An 8780-nucleotide genomic window follows, 5' to 3' on the forward strand; every position below is an offset into this window, starting at 1 on the left:
TGTTCAGTCTTTTTAATCCTTTTATCCGTTTCCCAAAAGCTTAACTTAGAAACTAAACACAAGGGAAGACAGAAATAAAGATCCAGTTCAATTCAACTGAATACAACTCTGCTTAAGAGGATTTAATCACCCCAACATAAAATTAGGGGAAAAAAAATCTACAACCATCAAACACACAGTGAGTTCACCACAACTTCTTTGCCTTTAAGTCTTTCCCAAACATATTTCTGATATTTCAGCCATTTCAAAAACTGCTCCTACTGAGGCAAAAAATTAAGAGCAGAATTGCTGTGTACAATTAAGGCAAATGAGTGCAAAAGTTTTGAATTATTTCTCTTAAAGCAGACCAATACAGACACCTTAACCTTAAATCCATTCAGATATGTTGTACAGTGTCAGTTTGGGAACTGGCTAGATGGTTTCAGATATTCATCTTTAGATTTAGACTGTGATGGGGTGTTATTACCCAGTGTTAGGAAAAAGGAGCATGCAATGGATAGATGGATTGCTGTAGCTTCAGCAACATGTGTATTGTATCGGACCATTGTGTTGAAAAGAGAGCAGAACCGGAAGGCAAAGTTCTCGATCCAACCGGTCAGTCTACGTTCCAACCCTAACCTACGGTCATGAGCTCTGGGTAGTTACCAAAAGAACGAGATCATAAATACAAGCTCAGACATCCAGAGGGAGCTCAGAGTCACCGATTCTTTGCAAGAATCCAACTGAGGTGGTTTGGGCATCTGATTAGGAAGCCTCATGGGTTTTCGAGGCAACTGGGAGGAGACTCTGGGGTGGACCCAGAACTCACTAGAGGGATTATATATCTCATCTGGCCTGGGAATAACTTTGAATCCCCAAGGACGAGCAGTAAAATGTTACCAGGATGTGGATAAGCATAAGAATGTAGATGGATGAATAGATAGTTTGAGCTCTGCCAGTGAAAGCAACGTCAAGTTTTGTCTGTACACCAGGTGCAGCAGACCACACTTAAAAACTGTTTTGCAGAGAAACTGGTGTCACAACTCGCTCTTGTATTACACTTTCTGCATTGAAATCTGATCTCAACTCATTGTTGAAAATATTTGGAAATTACTGTAGCTGTCCAAACCTCAAAGTTTGCCAACTCGCACAATTACATATGTGAATAATCATAGACACAGGTATCCATAAATATTCTACATTGTGCAGATACACAGGTGAGGTTATGATCTGTGGTTAACTCCATGGCAACATCCCACTCTTGAATACCTGTGTCTCTCATTCTTAGACTGGCCTACTTTCACCCACACATGACTCATCGCTGGCCTGTTATCTGATAAAGACTCATTGTCCTTTCCTCTATTTTGAGAAAACAAGTTTGTCTACCTGGTTGTCTGCTGTCATTATTTTTCGTATATTCTACCCTTTCCTATAATAATATCATTTACTTCACATGCTGTCAGTTCCATGTAACTGTGTGTCGCTTACACTGTTGTCACAACATCCAATTACGAACAGTTACAGGTGCTGATATGCTCTTATCGCTTGTGGACTGCGTGGGAGGTTTGTCGTGCAATTAACTGCCACAAGGAGCACATACAAAGTCCAAGAATTTACACCGGGCTTGCTTTAACGACAGGACAAAAGGGGGAAAAATAAGGCCAAAGGAAAACCCTCTCCTCTGGAGTCCACGATGGGAGACCACAGAGATTAGATTAGACAGGCTTTCACATGTGGCACTCTGGATTTCCTTTGAGCTCAATCACTGATTGCAGCTTTATAGCAAGTTTCCAGTGACCTGCATACCTCACAACAGGAGAAACACACTTAATTTGCTTGCATCTTCAATAATTGCAACAGCAGAAGCTCAGTAGTGTTTTCCTTTCTTTTTGCTCCTCCTGTGTGTCTTTCTTTTTTCTAGATATGTTAATGGAATGACATTAGACATTGAACTGTTGGTCAGTCTCTTGGTTTGTCTGAAATATTTCAACAAGCACTTCATAGATTGTCATGAAATTTGGTTAAAACATTCCACCGTAAGATTGAAATGTACTAAATTCTGTGATGTGTTATTCGCTTTCCATTTAACATCATCAGATCAAATGTTCATTGAGATTAGAGCTTTGTTTTTTGATGAAAAACTAGCAGAACCGATTTCCATGACTTTGCTTAATGCTTATTAACAAATGTTGCATGCCAGCACACCAAACTAAGATGGTGAACATCCATCCATTATCTGTATACCGCTTTATCCTCATTAGGGTCATGGGGAGTCTGGAGTCTATCCCAGCTCTACCCACAGCTCGCCAGTCTGTGGCAGGGTTACATATGCAGATCAATTACACCCGCATTCACACCTACGGGCAATTTAACATCACCAATTAACCTCAGCATATTTTTGGACTGTTGGAGGAAGCTGGAGTACCCGGAGAAAGAACATGCAAACTCCATGCAGAAAGATCTCGGGAAGTCCGGGACGCAAATTGGGGATCTTCTAGCCTAGCTGCAAGGCAAAAGTGCTAACCACCACGGTACTGTGAAGCCTGGGTTGGACGGTGAATATGGCAAGCATTAATATGTTAGTGTGTGGTTGTTGGTTCTTAAGTCACTAAGCTTGGTACAGACGAAACATGCCAAAGCTGTGTAAGTAACAAGACAAATAAAAACTAAGGAAAGTGGAGCAACACTTTGCTGAAGCACGACCTCAGCTCTCCAGGTCTTGTTTGTTGCCCTATCTCTCCCTCTCTTTCACTGTTTCCATGTCTAAATCACTGCTCCCAACCCTTTTCCTTCCTGCTCTTCTTTCCTCTTTTCCCTCCTCCTCCCCCTCCACTTCCTCCTGTTTCTCTTCCTCAATCTTATCCTCCTCCAGTACAAACGTCATGGCGAGTGTCCATCCAAAACTCTGACTGACTGCAGAAAACCCCAAAGGACGCCGCATACTTTCACCCTGCCCTAATGTGCACACCGACATGCACACGCACCGCACATGCACCGCACACGCAAAAACACAAGTACGCATACCCCTCTCAGCTGCCTGTCTAATCACCACACCCATCTGCTTGACATCAGCCTGTGATGTCATCATGGGACCAACGCTGGCATGCTGTCCAGCGCAACTTCATCATCAGCATCATCATCCTCTGGCAGTGGCTCGACAAGCCTCGGATGGGAGGCAGCTGGATTGTAACAATTCCTTCGCCCTTCGCACATGCATGTGCGCGTGTGTGGTTGTGTGTGTACGTGGGGAGCAGAGGGGAGGCTAAAAGACGCAATTGCTGTAATTCAAACAATCTGAGCCAGACGGAGCTGGACTCTCTCTGGCTACTTTGGGCTGTTTATAAAGCGCTCTCGGGGCAGATTCACATCGTGTTTGTCAATATTTCAGCCGTGAGATAAATATTACACTGACAGTGCTTATTAAAGTGGAAATGGGAAAGAGGAATGTGAGGCAGCTGAGAGACAGAGACTAAGGGAAAAGGGGAAAAGACATCAACCAGTGGAAGGAGAGGCTGAGCAGAGGAATAAGTTGGTATGGATGGGACAGGACAGGACAGGATGGGGTGGGATGACAGGGAAAGGCGACTCGTGACAGGACGGGATGGGACAGGACATGAAGGGTGGGGCAAAGACAGGAAAAATGGGCACAAAAAAATGATGACATGTTCAATATTTGGTTGTAAGAATGATGATGGCAGCTGGATTTGAACTCTTTTGCCTTTATCTTGTTAGATCCATCTACGGGCCTGTATATGTGGGACTGACTTAAAATTACATAGTAAAGGAGAAACATATGACTCAATGGAAAGATGCAGCTCATTGGGCTCTATGGCACAGAGAAATAAACTACATCAGACAATACAAGTAAGTAGAATGAGTTCATTGATGGTTTGGCTTTTTAAAGAATTTTGCCAATAAAACACGAAGCAAATGTATTTCTTATGAATATAATTTGTTGCCGGACCTACCCTTTTGAGTCCTTTAAACCACCAATGAGTTGCCAAAGTTACACCGTTTACCACAGACAGAAGTACTCATCTGTGATACCCATCAGAATACTTTACCGAATCTAAGCTTTATATTGCAATATTTCACTATAATCACTTTATTCTACATGTCACAGATAAAATTTGCCAAAAGTAAACCATTTCCTCTAACAACATTCTGGAAAAATCTAATATTCTGCTTTCCTCAGCACGATTGTGAGGTCATTAACAGCTCAGATATAACAAACAGTCACATGACAAAAAAATGAGGACTTTTTAGCTGAACTCGTCTGAACTGCAGGCAGTGTTCTACAGAGCAGATTGGACATATGCATAGAAGCAACTTAAAATATAAGTAGCAAAGTATCTATACTATATAGAGTGACCATGTTTTTTTCAGTATCAATAACGAATGTGAGTATATGGGAAATGTTGTGCAAATGGATTCCAGTTTTTTTAAAACTAACCAAAGATTTAAAAAAAAAAAATTATTTGTAAAGCTTCTAAAATCTTGGGGTTTAGAAGGTATTCGAAGACAAATTTAACAGATACATTCACTTGGTTCCGTACTGGGGGCTAATGTGCATTCTTAATGGGTATTACAATGCTTCAATAAGTCATAAGTCATGTAGTTCTCAGTCAGGGGTCAGAGTTTGTAAAAATAATATCAGCCTTGTTCATCAGCTCTGAAACACACTTAGGTTCAAAAGACTTTTTTTTTTACCTCCACTGAGGAGGTTGCATGTTTGCTGATGTCTTGCTTTGTTTGCCTGTTAGCAGGATTTTGCAAAAACTACAGTGTCATACAACATTACAATTTTCAGACAACTTTGTGGAGAGGTGGAGCATGGGCAAAGGGAGACCCCATTACACTTTGAGTTTGAGTTTGGTTTTGGTTATGTTTGTGATTCCATTGGCCTTGGTGAAAGTCTACACTCTCTGAAGGAACACTTTTGTAGTTTTTTATTCCTATAGTATATTAATGTTGGAATATAAACTCCTTTCACCTGAGAAATTAAAAAATCCTTATAGGTAGATCGATTATAATGAAAATGGAGCAAGGCAGCCTGTTCATTTAATGTATTGCACCTGCAAGTATTCTGAAAATGGCAGCAGGTTGTGGGAATTAAAGCCTAGTTTAAGAACAGGAACCTCAAAGGTAGAAAGAGTTAACAGACAAGGCAAATACACAATAAAGACATTTTGGGTTCACTATAAGGTCATCAAGTTAACTTGTGAATTAAGTGAAAGGTAAATGTATTCAAAGACAAGAATAAGATAAAGAAAAGGCATTTTTATTACCCTGTTGACCTCTCAGTCTTTGTCACTGCAGCTACTCATGATCATAAATTCCTCACTCCAACACAAATCACCATGCTAATCAAAACGATCACTTAGTTTATCGCTGCGTCGCCGCTGCCAGAGCCCAATAAAAAACGATTCAAAAATGTTTCATGAAGCGGAACGGTTATTCCAAATTAAGCAAGAGTTTTAATGGTTTGACTCGAATCTGCCTTAATGACAGTTAAGTCGCAGGGTGTTATTCTGTGCATTTGTGGGACTGCAGTTGGCTTTAGCTCATTCAAACCAACTGTTGGTGAAAACTTATCATGAGGAGCCGCGGCACTCTGGCGCCTGTGAACTGAGTGTATCTGCTGGAAGCAACCACAGTGTTACAACACACCTGGAGCCCATCCCAGGGACAGACAGACAGGGAGACAGACAGACAGACGCACAGAGACAGACGGGTGAGCCTGTAACCTCAAAGTCCGTGGCAGCACCCCCTTGTTTTTACCGATTAATTGCTTCATTCAAGGCAGCAGATGCTCTGAATTTTTGGGGTTGAGCTCGCTATCAGATATTAGTCTTCACATCATGTGCCATTCTGTATAGATCACCTCCAGATGTTGCCATGTATAGCTCCCATTCACAAAAGCAAAATACCCTTCAGCCAGGCACATAATGTGAGAGAAAGACTATATTTCACTATTGTTTTTGGTGTTTCTTTGAGCTTACCTGGCCCAGCGGAAATCTACAAAAATAGTCACTTGAGAAGATGTTAACTGAGGCCACCTTCTCAGCACGAGGCCCTTGGCCAACGGCCTTTAACCCACTTAAGAGTGTAGAGGACTAAAGTATGTAAATCTGATGCAAATCTGATGATCTGAAATATTCAGTTTCTGAGAGAGAGCCCTGCAGCTGCCAAGGGGAAAATACTGCATAGAGTGTACAGTATTCGGCTGAGTTGGACAGCTGAACTCATCAGTGACGAATGTTTTACATTAGGGTAATAAAGTGGACTGGAAGAATCCACATTGGATCAATAGAGCGAGGCAGCTTGCCAAAGCCTGTCATTAACCGCATATTAATTCTGGCAGCAGCCGCCGAGCCACATTCTGATCGGGGTGGTTTCTAGAGGAGTGTTTACCAAAACAAGACTTACAGCTCTGCTTTAGTGGTTTCACAGAGCTATCCAGTGACGTAGGAATCCTGGCCATATTACCGACTTTATGTACGCATGCAGAAATGTGAGGTCATGGCAGCCTTGTAAGTGTACTTTCTCACCAGAATGTGTTATGTTGTGGACTGATTCCCAAAGAAAATTAAAGCCTGGTCCTGCTGAGGATCAAAAGCAGAATTTTTCTTTCTTTTCAGCTTTGTGTGAAAAGCTGTTGACTGAACAACTTGCATTAACACAATTTTACTCAAACAGGGGCTTTTGCACTCAAAGTAAAAGCTCATAAACATAGTGCGGTGAAAAAGGAATCACCATAAACTTTAATACACCTTATGGGCTTAACATCAGCAGTGTATTGAATATCCTCCTTACAATCTTCACCTGATATCTGATTCTTCTCACTCCAAATATAAGACATGTGTCAAAATGTTCCTCTCCTAATTGACCCCTAATCACATTTGCTGAACACACAGACGTCTGGGGGGTCCGTCCAACTTATCTCTCCAGAGGGTGTCATGTTTGCTCGACCTTTCCATCTCGCAAATGCACAATGCTGCCAAAGAAGACTGTATTTTTTTCTGTGAGTTTTTATTTTTCACCCCTTTTGCAGAATAAAATGTTCTGTTGCTGTGTTAGCTTCACACCGAAAATTACTGCGTCAGAGAAAGTGCAATCATGGGTTTTGCTTTCTTACATCTGAATGTTCTGCAATCCCATTTCATGCTCGGGGCCTAATTTCATCACTTTAATTTGTTTGATATAATTTTGTCCTTCTGTTTGAGACGAGCTGTCACAACAAAGAGCTGTTTCAGCTGAAATGAATTCCTTCTCAGTGTTTCCTCAGCTTTGTACATCAAACTTTTGGGGTCTTTTGAAGAAAATGCAAAAGAAAATAACTTTATAGTTTATAGAATAAATGTGCAAAATATACAAGATACACTAAAGGCACAATGATGTTGGCACAGATGCGAACAAGGAACTTTAGAGGAGCATAATTTAAAAATCATGCTTCTAGAGTAATAGGCTGGAGATGATGGAGGTGAGAGTTCATGGTGATACTTATTATTGGCTGATTAAGATGTATGATGACCCGTGACCTTCCCAAAATCGAAACCAGTTGTGGCCAAAAGGCAACACTAATAAAACTGATCTTATTAGTCTTCATGCCAGGCTAATCAGACAAAACTGTAAAAGAAAAACCCTCTTTGTCTGTCTCTTTCTTTTTTACCGTGATTTTGCAACGCTTCAAACTCAACTGCTTTCTTTCAGAAGTGTGAGATTTCAACATAAACAAACCATAATGAGGATGCAGATGAAATACCCAAACCTTGAAAACAGTGTGTTTAAATGGAAGGAACACATTGTAAAAGCCAGCAAACATGTTGACTTTTACAACATGTTTGGAAAGTCCACGATGTAAACGCAGTGAGCTACAGATAATTATTTCAAGTTGATTTATTCCAGTCGGGCTAAAAGTGTTTAAACACGAACAGGCCTGTGAGTTAATTGGATTTTTATTAACTTTCTGATAAAAACAATGAATCTAAAAGAGTAAGTAGCTATGTAGATTTGAACTGACATGTTAAACTCCACACAAAGCACAGCAGAGTGTCAAAACCAAATGGGGAACATGAGTTAAAGCCATATTTCCTATTAACGTTTTCATATTCTAACAGGCAAACTGAATCATTGGCTTCACCTCCGCTGCATCTCTGACATCAGCGCTCAGTAAACCATTCAGAAGAATTTGGCAGCTCATATCTGGCTTTAATTAGGAACTCTGTCAGTGCTGTTTGGAAGAGAGAGGCACAGAGAAATGCTGGGAAGAGGGGCGTGATTTTGCAATCTGAGACAAATAAAACTTATCTTTGTGACTGGACTTTCTTAGGAAGCACTCATATCAATCGGCAAAAATGTTCACAACACGAGCATGAAAAGTTTTACAATGCAAATATATTCATGTCCATGAAAAGTGACACCGCATGAGGGTTATGTGCTGGAAACAGCCGGTGGTTTTCGCATTGAACTAACATGGTGGAAAGTGAGGGTGTTGTGGTCGGGCTGGTGGATGGGGGGATGTGGCCTTAAACTCTGGTGACCTGAGGGTTTAACTGAGAAGGTTTCAGCTCCGAGTTTTTCAGAACATAAGTCGTAACCTCACTTTAACCAGAAATAGAGTTTCTCAACCACCAACGTAATCTGAACCAAACTGTTTTATTTGTCTAACCATAATCCTATTCTGAATCCTAATGCTATAATTTTTGCTGCAGAGAGAAGTGATCTTCACATGATTTATATCAACAACGTGCAATCATCGGTTGTGCTTTCAGAATTGTGCTCATCTTCCTTGATTGGGC

This window comes from Acanthochromis polyacanthus, chromosome 18 (assembly GCF_021347895.1).
Source record: "Acanthochromis polyacanthus isolate Apoly-LR-REF ecotype Palm Island chromosome 18, KAUST_Apoly_ChrSc, whole genome shotgun sequence".
Taxonomy (NCBI): Eukaryota; Metazoa; Chordata; class Actinopteri; family Pomacentridae; genus Acanthochromis; species Acanthochromis polyacanthus.